This window comes from Camellia sinensis, chromosome 7 (genome assembly GCF_055761805.1).
Source record: "Camellia sinensis isolate YWXY chromosome 7, ASM5576180v1, whole genome shotgun sequence".
Lineage (NCBI taxonomy): Eukaryota > Viridiplantae > Streptophyta > Magnoliopsida > Ericales > Theaceae > Camellia > Camellia sinensis.
Window position 1 is genome coordinate 70437658 of NC_138967.1, and position 16551 is coordinate 70454208.

The 16551-nt window shown below is 40.2% G+C and overlaps 1 protein-coding gene and 1 long non-coding RNA gene across 16 annotated transcripts in view; both read right to left on the reverse strand.

The window, feature by feature from the left end:
• The window catches only part of LOC114301175 (5'-3' exonuclease family protein), a 92416-nt gene that overhangs the window by 15773 nt on the left and 60092 nt on the right, over positions 1–16551 (reverse strand). The window lies entirely within an intron of this gene.
• LOC145795154 (uncharacterized) lies at positions 5335–6795 on the reverse strand. Its single transcript, XR_014335475.1, has 2 exons — positions 6268–6795; positions 5335–5962 (listed from the first exon to the last, which is right to left on the reverse strand). It is a non-coding gene; the product is annotated as an uncharacterized LOC145795154 (long non-coding RNA).

Sequence of the window (16551 nt, forward strand, 5' to 3'; positions counted from 1 at the left end):
TCTTATACTTGGACGAAATGATTTCCGTTGACAAACCTAATGGCAATCTCACGTTTATCAAGTTGAGGTACTGACACTGTTCTAAAAGGTAAAGAGGTGAGACATTGCTGTAATGACAAGTGGTATAACACAAGATTGTAGCACGATGCAACAAGATGCCCCATGTCTGGCATAGTCATCCAATGTGGGTAGCCAGGACTGTCTTTAAAGTATGACAATATGCATGTCAATTCTTCAAACCTTTCGTAGGACCCATTGAGTGTAATGTATTCGTCTTTGTGTATGTGCAGCTCACCCAAAAGATCACGCCTAACCTGAGCCCAATCATCTTCTGTATGACCAATTGAAGCAGCTATAGCAAAGATCACCTTTTAGGTGTGATCTTTTGGGTGAGCTGCACACACACAGAGGAATACATTACACTTTATAGGTCCTACGAAAGGTTTGAAGAATTGACAAGCATATTGTCAAACTTTGAAGACAGTCCTGGCTACTCACATTGGATGACTATGCCAGACATGGAGCATCTTGTTGCATCGTGCTACAATCTTGTGTTATACCACTTGTCATTACAGCAATGTCTCACCTTTTTACCTCTTAGAATAGTGCCAGTACCTTAACTTGATAGACGTGAGATTGCCATTGGGTTTGTCAACGGAAATCATTTCGTCCAGGTATAAGAGAAACTTATCAATTTATGCATGTAAAGGAAGTTATGACGTAAGACCATTAACTCAAGTGACATTTGGTGCAGGTTTTTTTGCAACCAGGCCAAGTTATGATGTATTACATCGGTTTTTTCGCAACCAGGCCAAGTTATGACGTATTACATCGGTTTTTTTGCAACCAGGCCAAGTTATGACGTATGACCATTAACTCAGGTGACAAGTTATGACGTTTGACCAAGTTATGACGTATTACATCGGCATGTTGGTTGAAATCCTAATGTTCATGCACATGTGGTCCATCAGTGCGCTCAACATATAGATGCGTGATATTCTTATACCAATCCATCTAACTCGGTATGCATTCCCAAGACTGACGAATTGGTGTGCTCCTCTGCTGCTCAAATAACATGTGGTTATCCCAAGCCTCCCAAATCCTATCCAAGTATCTATACATGATTGTATATCGTGCAGATATGTTGCCTCGAGCACCACGGGTGGGAGCCAACAGTGCATCAAGGATGGTTTGAACCCTGCCAAACTACCTCAGAACTCTATCTGGATGATAGGGCTCGACCACGTCTAAGCACTTCAAGCATCCATGGTAGAACGTAACCAGGTTACATGGATGCCGGCCTCTGCAACTGTGGTATGGATCCCAAATAACCTGTAAACGTAAAATGTTTTTGAATTAAAGTAAATAAAGGGTAACATAAATGGAAAGTGATAAAATTATCTCAGGACGAGTAAACTCACATTAGTCGCTACCAAACTATCAAGCTCTGCTCGAAAAGATTTCAAATGATCGATGGAGGAACCCGCCTCTCTCCTAGATGTCCAATGGTACACATGTGGCATGTTTTCATTGTAGCCCATGTTCTAGTGAGGTCGGAATGCTCCAAGTGCTCATAAATCCATACCTCCAAAAGAGTCATAAAACTACCCATCTACTTAAACACCGGACCGGCAAGCATACCCCAACTGTCTGTATAAAAATGCTAATGCAGCAGCACCCCAGGCGTAAGTATGAATGGATCCCATATCCATCAATAAGCCAAGGTAAACAACAGAAACCCTGCTGCCACTCTTGTCACTAAAGAGCGTACATCCTAATAGAAACAACAAATAAGCTCTAATAGCGCACTGTATAGCATCCTCTGGGTCTGAATCGGTGACACAAGCAAACTAGCTTCGCAACCACTTAAGCCTGACTGAATTCCCACCAGCAGTAGAAACCTTGTCATGTGCTACACGTTCAGTAATCCCCAAGCCAGAAACCAGTAGTGTAACTCCATGAAGATCCGTCACATCTGGTACGCTGACTGCTCTGCCTACAATGGGAAGGCTAAGAATAGTGAAAACATCATCCAAGGTCAATGTCATCTCACCAACTGTCATATGAAATGTGTTCGTCTCAGGTTGCCATCTCTCAACAAAACTGGAGATTAGAAGCTTGTTGACAAACCGATAAGTGCAACGAGCTAACTGTGACAGTCCAGACCGCTCAATAATGGCTTTGAATCTGGTATTGTCTACTGACTACCATGGCCATGCAAGGATCTTCGAAGAGTGACTATGACACTTTAGGGGCCCTCGTTCCTATAAAAGAAATGAATATCTTATTAGAAACTACCATATAATACACAAAAAAAAAATCATATACAAATGAATTTCACTTCTACTCAGAAATGTTTACTTCCCCCTGCCAAACAGCTGCAGCAACATGAATATTGAAACTCCACAGTATTGATGGATCAGTCGGTCCACCTGGAAAAGCATTAGTAAGGTCTTATTCCTAGACAGTAGGAGAATCGGGTAAAGGGGCATCCTCCACGGCAATGTCAGGCATATCATCACCTTCAACTAGTCTTTGGCTTCGGCTCTGACTTTGACTGGCAGTATGGATATCATATTCTACCGGAACTGGATCATGACCTCGACCACGACCCCAACCTTGTCCTTGTCCTCGCCTACGCCCTCGTCCCCGTTCAAAGTCAACATCCAATTCACAACGTCATCTATTTGAAGCAGTAGGCGGGACACGTTGTTGACATTCAGAATCCATATTATTTGCAAAAATTAATATATTTAATGAGTATACAAAAGAGGGGGGCAAAAAAAAAAACCGTTCGAAAGTTGAAAACCAAAAATATCTAATTTGTTCAGAAGTTGAAAACTGAAAAACCAAATTCATTTCAGAAGTTGAATGCCAGAAGAATGAAAAAATTTCAGAATTCTACTGTTGAAATAAATGATAATTTTTGGAATTCTACATCCGAACACATTGTTTATTTTTGGAAAACCAGTTCCGAATGAGGAACAAATTGCTCATTTCGGTGGGCTATGCGTTCGTTCGTTTCGAAAATGATAAAAACAAACCCTACATTACAAATGAAATAGGAATCAGAATTGAAATAAATAAACTAACCTAAGTTCTCCAAATGTGAAGAATTCCTTCAATGGTTCAATAAGATGTCTTCAATGGATGGATGCAGCTTTTGGGAACGAAAGGTAGACTGTGAGAGATGTACGTGTGTGAGAGACGGGGCTGACAGTGGAATGGGTGTGTTTTTGCACCGCTCAGAGAGCTGGGTTTGGGGGTCTGGGTGGGGGTGTGTGTGTGTGTGTGAGAGGGTAGATGTGGAATAAAAGGTATGTGCAGTGAGCAAAATAATTTGCGATTAATTTTTTAGGTGTGTGTAGTGAGAAGGATGTGCAAAGAGTGGAAAGGGTGTGTGTAAATAGAAGCTCCCTAAGCTAACCCTAGTTGCTAACAATGACTAAACTAACCTAATCATAAAATACATATATGCTTAACAGGGTACAAGCTGACAACATCAACATAACTTGATGGATTACAGATACTTAAGGTATCTTTTATAATTGATCTAACTTGTTGAACAATTGATTTTTCAAACCAAACTTTGCTCCTTGAAAACAGATCGACCAACTTGGAAACAGATTCCCTCAATTTGTGGATAACTCTTTCCTTCACAAGACTTTCCTAGAAATATCAAAGGGAACCAATCACTCTCATTAAGCCTAAAGAAGAAAGCATGATAATCTCATCGCCATTGAAACTGATTCCACAGATTGCTTAGGGGTAACATCACCAAGGGCTTGATAGCCTCTTGCATACAACCGAAAATGGTGCATATAAACCTGTTCCTTTCCATATCACACAAAATCAACTTTCTTTATGCAGATTTCTGTTTTCTTTTTAGTTTACTGCTAATTTTGAATAGGCAAGTCAAGTTATTTCTTAGGCCTTGATGACCAATAGTTACTCGATATTACGGTTACGATTGCCATCACATATTTGTAGCTTCAGAACAATAATATCCTCCATACAAAAGCCCAAAATTCATAAGAAAACAAAATAATATATCATATTTGCCATGAAGCCGACAAATGTGATAGAAGCAGGATAACGAATTTAAAAAAATACTCTACATGGAGCTCAAGTAAAATAAAAAGAGCAAAATAATCTCAAACATTCTCACATTAATCGCAGGCATACAATGACTCAATCCTCAGAAATTTAACTAGACAAGATACATTTTGAAGAGAGTAGACGTGCATAAAAAAGTCATGGACTTGCTGAAGTTGATACAGAACTTCATTAAAGCAAAAAGTGCAAAATAAATAGTGAAGGCATACAGATAGAGCTGAAGTACCACATACAAGGACATACGACATGCCACGAACACAACACTAACACACTGACACATCAAGTTTTAAAAAATACAAGACACAGTATGCCTGGAACACATTAAAAATTTATATTTTTATAAATTTGTTACTAGTCAAATATATAAATAGTTTACTCAAAACGTAATGAAAAAAACAAAAGACTACATAAAATCAAAAGATCAAATATTTTACGACTTAAACACTATGATATCCTATGAAGCACGGACACCCCTCCAAGGGCTCCGTACCAGTGTCGGACACGTGTCAGACACGGACACACGTCGGACACGCGGTGGACACGTGTCCGACACGCAGCAGAGAGTGTCTCCTTTTTTTTTAATTTTTTCACATCCGGACACGTTCAAGACACGTTATAGACACGTTCGGACACGTACGGGGGTAATTTCACAATTTACTAAATTTTTTTGGGGTCAACTTGTAAATAAGGAAAAACAGATCAAAATTTGCCCTAATCTACTTCGAATAGAAGAGAAACAGCAGAGAAAGGGTGAGAAAAAGAGGACCTGACTTCGTCGTTCGTCGTTTGTCTTCTCTTCTCGTCGATCGTCGCTCCTCGTCGGTCGTCGGTCGTCAGTCGTCTCTCGCCCTTCGTCGTTAAGGTACACCTCTTTTTCTTCGATCTTCATTCTTGTTCGATTTCCCTCAGTCGCTCTCTCTCTCTCTCTCTCTCAGCCTGTCTTCTTTCCTCAGTCGATCTCTCTCGCCTCTATCTTCTCTCTCTCGCCCTTCTTTTATTCTGATTTTCTTTTTTCTTTTTTTTTTCTTTTATTCTAATTTTAATTTAATTTTTTCTTTTCTTTTATCTTTTTCTTTTATTCTGATTTTATTTTTTCTTTTCTTTTATTTTTTCTTTTATATTCTGATTTTATTTTTTCTTTTCTATTATTTGAGTATATAATTTTAATAATGTATGTTCATTAATTTTATTATAGGAACCAATTTTATTTGTGAATGATATATATGATGTTAAATCAATTAAATGTTTATTTTTTATAATTTTAATAGTGTTATTTTGTATATTTTATTACCTTTTAATGATTTTTTTTATAATTTTATGACATATAATAAATAAAATTAATTATATATATTGAACGTGTCCCCAGCGTGTCGTGTCCTCCATTTTTTGAAAATTTGCGTTTTTGCATGTCCGTGTCATGTCGCGTGTCCGTGTCCATGTTTCATAAATGATATCATTTGCGTAATAATTGCATTATAAAAAATACAAGCAATTGTAGAATATTGAAAAATAGATGATATATTTATCTTATAAACGTTTCGAAATATATTAAGAGTGCATAAGTGACATTCCTAATAATGCCAAACATTGTTACCATGAAGAAAGCCATCACATAGGCCGTATTCGAAGGGTTCAAGAAGCGTTGTTTAAGTGTCCGAGAAGTGTCTATATAGTGTACAATATTATGAATTTAAAATTTTAAATTAGACACCTTTAACAAGTGTCGGACATGCTTTAAGGAGTGTCTACAGAGTGTCGTGCTCAATATGGGTGTCAAATATGATATGCCTTGTCCATATAAGTGTTTGTGCTTCTTAGGATAGAGCAGTTTGAGCATTCTAGGAACCTAGGGAGCTTCTATTTACACATCCACCTTCCCCTCTTTGCACACACTTCATAAAAATTATTTTTATTATAAATTTTTTTTCAGGTGAAATTACTATTATAGACATCAAATAAATCCATTCAGAAGTTGATTGTCGAAAAAATAATAAAAATTCGGAAGTCTACTTCCGAACCAATTGTTTATTTTCGGAAAGCTACTTCCGAACCAATTGCTTATTTTCGGAAATCTACTTCCGAATCAATTATTTATTGAAAAAGATGTGTAAAGAGGGGAATGGGTGTGTGTAAATAGAAGCTCCCAGGAACCTAGTTTTTATTTTGTAATGGGCAAATTACAAAATAATCCCTACATTTTGTCTTCTATGTCATTTTGGTCCCTCTAGTTTTATTTCGTTCAATTTTAATTTTTAATTTTAAATCAATCTAGTCCAATCAATAACACGGGTAACAATTTTTCCCAAAAATTATGCATGTGACAAGTCTTTATGAACAAACTTGTAAATTCAATTAGCGAGTTGACTCTTACCATCCCAGCAATGAGTTTACTCACTCAAATGTTTACTCCTATACATATTCACACACTGTAGACACAAATTTCGAAACATGAAATGTTTAAACACATTTAGAAATTCATGTTACAAGCATCCACTATTTAGTTTTTGGACTAAACACTATTGATTATTTGATAGCAGGCTCATGTTTCCAATCTAGATTCCAAATCGTTAATTACACACTTTAAACAAGTGAAACTCTAATTGATTAAGAACAAAAAATTTAACCAAGGAAAATTTAAACAGAAGAATTATTTTATTGAGATTTTGAAAATTTAGAACCCATGGATACACGAAGTACAATTGTTGGGTTTTGAAACTCTTGACCTATAGTTTGCCATTGTATTGCGTGCTAGTTTGTTGAGTGTTGAGTAATGAAGTTTGATGTTGTTTGCAATTCCTTAGCCTCAACAGCTTTTGAATTCTCTCGAACGCTCTTCTTCTTTTCGATTGCTTCTTTCATCTCTTACCTTTTCTTCTCGCTTTTGTTTTTTTCTCTCTCTGCTCTTCCCCTCATTCCTTGTATGATGGTCCTCATTTATAGAGGGCCACTTACGTGACAAGGGTCTTATCTTCATTTTTTATTTCAAATTTCACGATAATGATGTTTGAATTCAAATGTAATGTTATCATAACAAATTTAGTTGACTGTGTTGATCTCCCAAACTTTTTCTATAGTTTTCTTGTTGTAGGCTCTATGCATGTTGTCATTTGACTGAACCCATCATCATGTAGGCTCCACATGTCACTTGAAGATCTTGAGTAATACGATGTTATTACGCCTTCTCATGTATTTCAATAGGTCATATTGATCCTTTTTAGAGTTGGCATCCTACACCTTCGTCACCTTAGGCTCTATATTTGATGTTGCCTAATTGCCCATGTCATTTTCCACCTGTCCCTTGGCTTTTATGGGTTCAAAAACTTTAGTGTCGGTGGTCTCTGTTAGAATAATAGCTTCCATTAGTTGTTATTTCCTTGTTCTGTTATTTTTGTATTTGTGCCTCCAAGGCTTCCATTGTAAGCTACCTATTATTAATATAAAGGCGGATGATAGTCTAATTATTCCCTAAGTTTTGTTCTCTCTTAATAAAATTGGTATCAGAGCCTAGTTGCTCCTATACCATCACCTATCACCACCACATCATCACCCATCAACACCTATACCTAAAAACTCCCAATTTGACCCTCTCCCAGGCCTATCAAACTTCCTGCCAGCTTTTCAAGGCTTAACGACAGCCCTTTAGGCTCTATCGGTTGTCTCTACAGCATACTAGGTGTCACAACACTATTTTTGGAGTATACATTTTAGTCTTATGATGGCACTAAGTTCCAAAACTTAGTCTTAGCCAATTTCCAACACACACACAATGAGTTAAATTCAAGTTCCATGGCCATGCCTTATATAGGCTTACAATCAATTACAAAATACAACCAGCAACACAAGGAAAGCATGCCAAGTGGCATGGCAGGTGACACCCCCAACTACCTAGGGACTTAGGAATAATTCTGGAGCTAATTGCCAGTAATTGCTCCTGACTTCCAGCCTTACTTCCTGATTTCCAGCCGTGCCTTGTCTTTGCGCCAACAAAGGTAACTGCTTCCAACAGACATGCGTAACTGCTAATAACTGCCTTGTAGTCTGCCCCATCAAGCCAGCCACGAAATTGATTGTCTTGGCCACTGATTGTATTCAACTCCCTATGTATGCTACAGCCCACATACAGGTCATATTAATGCCTTGCATCTGTGCAATGCTACCCACACTTTGGCCAAGGGTTGAGTGCTGTTGCCACACAACACTTGTCATATTCCCACCTTGCTGTCTTGGCAAGCCACCATCATGCCACGGCCTTTGTTGGACATAGGCACAAGGTGTCGCCAATGCCAACCATGCAGCCTTCAAGTAGAAGGTGCTAACAAACCACCCCCACCAGAAAAAGCCAACGTCCTCGTTGGTAGGGTCTTTAAGTACTCAGCCACTTGTTTCTTAAATTGCCACAACGTGACATCTTTCTCCCAACTAGCATCAGCTTCAGGCAAACCGTTCCATTTCACTAAGTAATGGGTTCTCCTGTTCTTTTTGCTCATGCCCTCTGTTTTGTGATCAACCATCCTTTCGACCTCCTTGTCAAACTGTTTTTGAATCATTTGGTGGAGCTCTCTTTGCTTGCTTCCTCTCAGCGTTCGCCATATCTTCATGATAAGGCTTTACGAAGCTCACATGAAATGTTGGGTGAATTTTTAGCCTAACAGGTAATCTTAGTCTATAAGCCACAGCAACCTTTCACATAACTTCAAAAGGACCGTCATAGTTAGGAATGAGCCCACGATGAACAATCTTGCTACTGATCTTCTTCCAAATTTGGGGGGTAAGTTTCAACAACACTTTATCCCCAACTTGGAATTCAAGTGGTCTTCTTCCCTTATCAGCATACTTCTTCATGTGACGAGAGGCTTTAGACAAACTATCTTGTGCCTCTTCTAGCAACTTTTGCTTGGCACGTGCAAACCGATATGCTGCGGGATGACGTCCCCCTGTTTTTTGTTTGGCCACCTCATAAGGGGTGAGAGGCTGATATCCAATGGCTAACTCAAACGGACTAAGGCCGATTACTGAGGACCGGTGCATGTTGTGGCAGAATTGTGCACTATCCAATGAAGTCCACCCCAATTCTTTTGACTTGCTGTGACATAGTGCCTTAAATATTCCTCCAGCAAAGCATTCATGCGTTCTGTTTGCCCATCTGTCTGCGGATGATTTGATGTGGAGAATTTCAATTCTGACCCCATCAACCCAAACAACACTGTCCAAAACCATCCGGTGAACCGAATGTCTCGATCACTTACAGTGTCCTCCGTCAACCCAAAGTTCTTTACCACGTTTTTGAAAAACAACTCTGCAACCACATCCACTAGGCATGCATGTGGTGCTGCAATAAAAATCGTATACTTTGAAAAACAATCAACAATAACAAAAACAGAATGCATACCGTCCACCTTAGGCAATCCCGATATGAAATCTATGCAAACAAAAACCCATGGAAGAGGAAGAGGCTGCAACAAACCAGCTTCTTTCTTGCATTCTGTTTTGTCTAGTTGGCAGACTAAACATGTCTTGACATAAATTTCAATGTCATCCTCCATCTTCGGCCAATAATAAGAAAGAGATAAAAGGGCCAACATCCACTTCACACCGGGGTGACCAGCCCACCACGGATCATGTGTTTCTCAAAGTAATTCCTGCCTAAGTCCCCCATTGCTGGGGACAAACAGCCTATCTCTTTTGGCGTGGAGAAGGTCATCTTCCAACCAATATCTGCGAACAATCCCCTCCTTGACTTACTGTACCAACTTTTGATAAGTGGCATCCCTAAGAGCATGTTCTCTAACTCTGTCCAGTAGATCTGACTCAATGGTAGAAATGGCAGCCAAATATACCTCAACCACCTTCCTACTTAATGCATCCGCAACCTGGTTATGCCAACCAGGCTTATGCTTCCACTCGAAGTCATACTCCTCCAAGAATTCTTGCCATCGAGCTTGCCTAGGAGACAACTTTTTCTGTGTTTTGAAGAAAGTATTTGCCACATTGTCTGTTAGGACTTGGAATTTAGTCCCCAACAGATAAACCCTCCAGATTAGAAGACAATGTACCACTGCTGTCATTTCTTTCTCGTGGGCCAAATAGTTTTTCTCCGCAGCATTTAACTTACGACTTTCAAAGGCAACTGGGTGCCCTTACTGCACCAAAACTCCGCCAATAGCTTTGTCTAACGCATCAGTATGCACTTCAAAAGGAAGTTCAAAATCTGGTAACCGCAACACCTGCTCAGTTGACAGCGCAGCTTTCAATTTCAAAGGCCACTTGACACGTCTCACTCCAGCTCCATTTTTTATCCTTCTTAAGCAAATCAGTGAGTGGTGCGGTCTCTTTGGAGTAGCCCTCAATAAACTTTCCGTAATAGTTGGCAAGACCCAAAAAGGAATGCAACTCAGAAACATTGCTGGGAGCAGACCAATCTTGAATGGCATGTACTTTCTTGCTATCCATCTTCACATGGCCTTTATAGATGATATGCCCTAAGAATTTGATTTCCCGCTGGGCAAATTCACATTTCTCTTTCTTTGCATTCAATTGGTGTTCCTTTCACCGAGAAAACACCATACTAAGGTAGGACAAGTGATCTTCCAAAGATTCACTATAAATTACAATATCATCAAGATAGACAATGACAAAACGATTAACATAATCAAAAAAAGCATCATTCATTAAGTTACAAAATGTAGCAGGTGCATTCGTGAGTCCGAATGGCATTATAAGAAATTCGTAAGACCCATATCTAGTAACACATGTAGTCTTGGACTCATCCCCTTCAGCCACTCTGACTTGCCAATACCCAGAGCGCAGATCCAACTTGGTGAAGTAAGTGGCCTTGCGCAAACTGTCAAAAAGATTGGCCACCAAAGAGACTGGGTATTTATTCTTGATTGTCACCTTGTTTAAGGCACAATAGTCAACGCACATCCGCATGGACCCATCTCGCTTCTTTTGGAACAACACTGGGGCACCGTAAAGGGCTTTGGATGGCTGAACCAGTCTAGCATCTAGCAATTCCATCAATTGCTTGCACAATTCTGCTAACTCCATTGGAGCCATTTTGTGAGGTGCCTTTGCCGGAGGCTTTGCACTAGGGGCCAACTCAATTTTATGATCTGTGGCACGTCGAGGCGGCAGAGACTTGGGCAATTTTGGAGGCATCACATCCTCAAATTCTTTCAAGACTGCAGAAACTTCATCAGGCACTTCCATCATCACATCAGGCTTGATTTCCACTAAGGCTACAAGATAAGTCTCAGCCCCTTTCTTTAAGCCATTGTGCACTTGAATTGCAAACCGCATCTCTGTCTTTATCCGAGATAGGTAACCCACCAAGACAAGGCATCAATGCCACTTTGGCAATCACAAAGAAGTCATTTCCGAGGATGACATCAAAATCATCCAGTGGCACCACCGTCAAGTTCATTTGTCCAACCCATTCCCCAAATTTTAATCTACACTTTGGAAGCCATTCCATGTACCGGTTGTGCAGTAGAGTTTATGGACTTGATTCGGCTTGGACTTTCAGAAACTTGTAAACCAAGGGACTACACCATATTTTCTAAAACGAAGTTATGAGTGGCTCCAATGTCCATCATAGCCAGAACATCCCCACCATCCAGCGCTACTTGAATGTGCATCAGACCGGTCAAAGGGGCCTTATCCGCATGAATTCCATTTAACAATTCCAAAGGATTTACCCGAGTTGGGCTATCACCATCCGTGTCCCCCCCTCCCCCCACAATCGTCTTCTGCCACAATAGCATTCAACTTCTCCCGCTTACGGTAATCTTTCGCCCTATGGGGTCCATCACATATGAAGCATCCTTTGTTCAACTTTTCACCATCATTCTGTGAATGTGAAGCAAACTCTCCCTTCTGTTTGTACTAGGACTTGTCTTTTCCTTTCTTGAAACCAACCTTCTTTTCCCCACTTTTCTCCTTCCCTTTCTTAGATTTGCTAATCTCTGACATAGAATCCTTACTCAACTTGTAGTCAAGCAACCAATCAGCGGCAGCCATAGCTGCGACTAAGTCCTTGACCCCCAGTCGACGCAATTCCAACTATGCCCAACTTTGTAAGCCTGACATGAAGTTAAAGAGTTTTGTCTCCAACATGTTCTTGATGTCAAGCATCAACGAACTGAACTCTTTCACATAATCCCGCACAGAACCAGTGTGTTTCAATAACTTCAATGCTTCTCTTGCAACCCAAGACGAGTTGCAATGAAGAAATTGTTCTTTCAATTCCTTCTTCAATAATTCCCATGATTCGATCACTGGGCAAGCATCGTACTCTGTTCAGGTCTGCCACCACAATTTAGCATCATCAGAAAAGTACATACTAGTGATCGTCACTTTCTCCGCATAAGGAACATAAGCAACCTTTAAGTACTGCTCCATGTCCTATAAGAAATTTTCGAGTTCCTTGGCATTGCGAGCACCGCCTAATGCCCTAGGGTAAGGAACTTTAATTTTCGAAGGGACGTCACCACGACCCGAATGCCCACAAACAGCCTTCTTGAGGATAGACAATTCGTCTTCCACATTTTGTATCTTGTCCTTCCAGGCATCAACCATGGCAGCCATATCTTCCATGACTCCCTTGAACCGATCAGTCGTCGAGACCTCAAAATCAAGGAACCCAGAAGCCACGACATCCAATCGATCCATCAACGAGCGACTTTCATCAGCGGCCGCCCCCACCAGATTCTTCAACCAAGTCACTCGCTCTTTGAAAGCATCCATACCAGACACCATTTATGAGCAATCGTGGTCTGATACCAATTGTCACAACACTATTTTTGGAGTATAAATTTTAGTCTTGTGATGGCACTAAGTTCCAACACTTAGTCTCAGCCAATTTCCAACACACACACACAATGAGTTAGAACAAGGGAGAAGGCAACACGAATTTACAAGAAATTCCCAACCTTTATTATTGCACCAACAATACAAAGGAATGCCAATAGAAACTCTCACAATTACTTGATTGAATTTTGAGTTCCATGGCCATGCCTTATATAGGCTTACAATCAATTACAAAATACAACCAACAATACAAGGAAAGCATGCCAAGTGGCATGGCAAGTGACACCCCCAACTACCTAGGGACTTAGGCATAATTCTAGAGCTAACTGTCAGCAACTGCTTTTGACTTCCGACCTTGCTTCCTAATTTCCAGCCTTCCCTTGTCTTTGCTCTAAGAAAGGTAACTGCTTCTAACAGACATGCATAACTACTAATAACTACCTTGTAGTCTGCACCATCAAGCTAGCCACGAAATTGGTTGTCATGGACACCAGACCAAGTCTTGCCCACTGATTGTATTCAACCCCCAAGTATACCGCATCCCCCATTCAAGTCATATTAATGCCTTGCATCTGTGCAATGCTACCCACACTTTGGCCAAGGGTTTGAGTGTTACTGCCACACAACACATGTCATATTCCCACCTTGCTGTCTTGGCATGCCACCATCATGCCATGGCCTTGGTTGGACATAGGTGCAATGTGTCACCAATGCCAACCACGCAGCCTTTAAGTAGAAGGTGCTAACACTAGGGCACTCTCGGCCCTCCACTATCACTGTCGACAGGTTCTCTAGGCCCCTAGGCCTCTATTACAGCCTTTCTCCTCGCCTACCAGGGCCGAAATACACCTCTATATGATCTGAGAATCTTGTTTGACCCCTAACTTTTTCCTGGACTGTTTTTGGGTCATTTGGGACATTTATTAGACCGTTTTGATTGACCCATAAGCCTTTTTCTCCTCTTTTTGATTTATTGGGCCAATATATGGTCCTCTTGCTATTTTTTGACTTCGTATTATGCACCTATCATAGTTTGTAATTGATATTGCTTGGTCTAGTTATTTTATACCATCTTCCAGCAATTGTGGCTAGTGCAGGCTGTTATTCAGTAGAGTATAAATGGCTGATATTACTAATGAATCCACTACTACTTCTCAGCCACCTACAGGGGAGAGTCCCAATATGACTACTACATCTAAAAACCTAAATCTTACCTTTAAAATCTCCACTTCACTGTTTAATGGTTAGAACTATCTTGCTTGGTCATAGTGTCTGACCCTTTTCTTGAAGAGTAGAGAGAAGATGGGTTATGTTGATGGGAGGATCAAGGCACCAGGTATCACTGATCTTGGTTATGACCAATGGGAGATTACTAATTCTTTAATTATGGGATGGCTTATTCATTTCATGGTACCTGAAATTGTGGAAGGCTACTTGTCTATGGATACAGCTCAAAATATTTGGGATGTTGTGGCCACTACTTATTCCCGAAAAGGGAATTTCTCATAGACTAATGAGTTGTGCCATTCTATTGAGAGCTCAGTACAAGGGGAGATGATTGTACTTCAGTACTTCACTTTTCTGAATAATGGCTAGAAACGTCCTGATCATCTACAAGATTACAAGCCTATCTGCACAACTTATTCGGTGGGTTATCGGATGTTTATTGAAGAAGAAAAGGTCTTCAAATTTCTGGAAGGTCTCAACTTAGAGTTTGATCCTGTTCGAAGTCGTGTCCTTGGTATGGATGTTCTGCCCTTTTTTCAAGAGACATTTGGTTATGTAAAAAATGAGGAGAGTCACTATTTTGCTATGTTGCCACCTACTTCTACAGAGCATTTAGCCTTGCTTTCTGCTCCTCCTAGAGATGGTACTGACTTGTTTTCCACTGCACCTAGTCCTTCAAAGAAAGATACATTATTCTGTGATTATTGCCGTCGGCCGAGACATACCCATGAGACTTGTTGGAAGCTTCATGGGGTTCCTTCTAATGTCGTGGTGACCAGTCTAGTAGTTGTGGGGGTTGCTCCGGACGGTCTCAAGGACTCGAGTTTAATCAACGTGCACATCATACTAGTGCAATGGATGCTCCTGACGCCCCTTCAGTTGTTCCTCCTAGTGGTGATACGTCTTCTTCTGCTACTCCATCCGGTAAATCTTCCTCATCTTTTGTCCACTCAGGTAACTTAGCCACTTTTCCAAGTGCTTTTCTATCTTGTAAGTGCTTACCTTAGATTATTGATTCTGGTGCCTCAGAACATAAGTCTGGATCTTCTTATCTATTCTCGAAATATAAGCCTTCTTTAGGTCAGGACAAAATTATGATTGCTAATGGTACTATTTCTTCTGTTTCTGAGAAATGTTTAATCCATGTCACTCCTTCTCTATCATTATCTTTTGTTTTGCATGTTCCCAATTTCTCTGTTAATCTTTTATCATTGAGTCGTCTTACTCATGACCTGAGCTGTAGTGTGACTTTGTTTCCTGATCATTGTCTATTTTAGGACCTTATCACGAGGAAAACGATTGGCAGTGGTAGAGCAAAACGTGGTCTCTATATCCTGGATCAGGCGAACAAGCTGACACTTTATTCCATCAAGTTTCCAACCACCAAGGAAAACATGTGGTTGTGGCATCAACGTCTTGGGCACCCATCATTTCTATTACTTAAGTATTTATTTCCTTCTCTTTTTACAAACAATAATGTCTCCGAATTTCATTGTGAGTCTTGTCAACTTGGAAAACAACACAGAGCTTCTTTTGCTATAAGCTTTAATAAAAGTTTAGTACCTTTTTCCTTAATTCACTCTGATGTTTGGGGTCCATCTTGTGTTGTGTCATTAAAAGGTCATAGTTAGTTTGTTACTTTTATCAATGATTTTCTCGTACTACTTGGGTGCATCTTATGAAAAACAAAAGTGAGGTCTTTTCTGTGTTTCGTAATTTTCATAAAATAATATATACTCAATTTGGGGCGATTGTTAAAATATTGTGTTCTAGTAATGGAGGTGAGTATATTCATTCTGGTCTAGCAAGCTATTTTTCCACCCATGACATTATTCATCAGACTTCTTTCACCAACACCCCTCACCAAAATGGGGCTGCGGCGGAATACAAGGATCGCCATCTTCTTGATATAGCTCGTTGCATGTCTTTTTCTGTGCATGTGCCTACGTCTTACTAGGGGGACGCAGTTCTCACTACTACCTACCTCATCAATCGTCTCCCAACCCAAGTGTTGCACAAAAAATCTCCTCTCCAAATTTTCTTAGGTTCTGTGTCTATGTTCTCTATTCCCCCAAAGTCCTTAGATGTGTCTGTTTTATCCACAATCATGCTTCTTCTCGTGGTAAATTTGATCCCCCCCCCCCCTCTTTGAAGTGTATCTTTCTGGGTAACTCTCCTACTCAAAAGGGTTACAAGTGTTACCATCCTCCATCTCGTAAGTGATTTGTGTCCATGAATGTCACATTCTTAGAATCACGATCCTATTTCTTGCAACAATCCTCCTCAGGGTCCCAGTCCTCCCTTCAGGGAGAGCCTCGATGTGAAGGGATTCCTAGGTCTGTATCAGTTCCTGGCTTATCACCGGTAGTTAAGAACACAAAAGGTGAACCAGCTACTAGT